Source organism: Schistocerca serialis, chromosome 1 (genome assembly GCF_023864345.2).
Source record: "Schistocerca serialis cubense isolate TAMUIC-IGC-003099 chromosome 1, iqSchSeri2.2, whole genome shotgun sequence".
Lineage (NCBI taxonomy): Eukaryota > Metazoa > Arthropoda > Insecta > Orthoptera > Acrididae > Schistocerca > Schistocerca serialis.
In genome coordinates, this window is record NC_064638.1 from 517,474,372 (window position 1) to 517,476,336 (window position 1,965).

General features: G+C 49.7%; 1 non-coding gene across 1 annotated transcript; it reads left to right on the plus strand.

Annotated features, from left to right (window-relative positions):
* The first annotated feature begins 1,548 nt into the window (after nucleotides 1–1,548).
* Trnat-cgu (transfer RNA threonine (anticodon CGU)) lies at nucleotides 1,549–1,623 on the plus strand. The gene has a single exon. It is a non-coding gene; the product is annotated as a tRNA-Thr (tRNA).
* Nucleotides 1,624–1,965: the final 342 nt, after the last annotated feature.

Here is a 1,965-nt window from a genome sequence, read left to right on the forward strand (position 1 = left end):
GGGTGGCCGAGCGGTTCTGGGCGCTACACTCTGGAACCGCGCGGTCGCTACGGCCGCAGGTTCGAATCCTGCCTCGGGCATGGATGTGTGTGATGTCCTTAGGGTAGTTAGGTTTAAGTAGTTCTAAGTTCTAGGGGACTGATGACCTCAGCAGTTAAGTCCCATAGTGCTCAGAGCCATTTGAACATTTGAAACGTGATGGTACGCATTTCTCCTCCTTACACGAGGCATCACAACAACGTTTCACTAGGCAACGCCAGTCAACTGCTGCTTGTGTATGAGATATCGGTTGGAAACTGTCCTGATGTCAGCACGTTGTAGGTGTCGCCACATGCGCCAACTTTGTGTGACTGCTCTGAAAAGCTAATCATTTGCATATTACAGAATCTTCTTTCTGTCGGTTAAATTTCGCGTCTGTAGCACGTCATCTCTGTGGTGTAGCAATTTTAATGGCCAGTAGTGTAGAACGTCCAATATGTCGTACAATGGTGCCTTGTTCCCAGCTCCTCCATCCGCTATATAATCTGTAGAGCACCACATCGTTATCTTGATAGCTTGCCTGTCTGGGCGGAGAGGCGCTGCCTACCTTGGCAGGTGCAGCAACATAAGAATTGCGCTGTGGCGTTGTCCGTGTAATAACTCCGCCGGCTTCAGTCCGTTGCAAGGCTGGGAGCGATAGCGAGACAAGAATAGCAACAGAGCGTCATCCCGAAGGGTTGGAGTCACGACGTTTGTCCACCTGTTGTCAAAGCATTCAGCTTCATCATTGCATTGTGGGTGGGATGGTGCACTCATGAATTGGTTGATACCAGATGCGGTCCGTGATTACAATCACTTCAGACAATACCTCGAGGCAAAAGATCGACAACAAGGCCTGGATTGTAAAACGAGCCATAGTAGAGTGCATAGGAACCGCAAAAGGAAATTTGCTGAAAATATCAACGACAATGAGGCTATGTAAGGACCTGCGAAATCCAAGTGCCAACGTTGCCAAGGTGCATGAAGTTAGAGCTACTCAAAGATCTGCTGACTGATGTTCAGTACAGGCTTGACACTGAGAAGTCAACTATTCAATCTGCGCTTCCAGATCATGCCAATTGTAGTGATGTCGTGCCAGCTGCTTGGTGCGACCGACACCCCAGTGACTTTTATGTAGCAAACGAAGCACGTCAGGCTGAAGAGTCCAGAGAACCATAACACGTGACCGGTCATTATCGGTGAGAAGCAAGGTGACAGCCTGGTGAACCGCAAGGGCGTGCCTACCTTGCAAAATACCGGCGAACCACCAAGCTACGAATCTGTCTAGCTGAATGCGGCCAACCAGTTTGGATATAGTGCAACTGAATCTGCAAATCAGAATCCACTGTTGTAGCCTGGGCAATTTTCCGGCGATGAAGCGGAAAACTATGCAGAGCATCTGTGTCTTGCGCAACATCGAATGATGAATCTGGGTTAAGAGGGAGGCCAGACAGAGAGGCTGGCTGATACATAATCTCCTATTGGTAATTTGACGAAACAAGAGCCCACCGTTGCGCTTCTGCAGAGTCGTGCTTCGGTAGCTCAGTTGGTAGAGCACTTGCCCGCGTAAGGCAAAGGTCCCGAGTTCGAGTCTCGGTCGGGCACACAGTTTTAATCCTTTCTTTCAGGAGTGCTAGTTCTGCAAGGTTTCGCAGGAGAACTTCTGTAAAGTTTGGAAGGTAGGAGCCGAGATACTGGCAGAAGAAAGCTGTGAGTACCGAGCGTGAGTCGTGCTTCGGTAGCTCAGTCGGTAGAGCACTTGCCCGCGTAAGGCAAAGGTCCCGAGTTCGAGTCTCGGTCGCGCACACAGTTTTAATCTGCCAGGAAGTTTCATATTAGCGCACACTCCGCTGCAGAGTGAAAATCTCATTCTGGAATCATCCCCCAGGCTGTGGCTAAGCCATGTCTCCGCTATATCCTTTCTTTCAGGAGTTCTAGTTCTGCAAG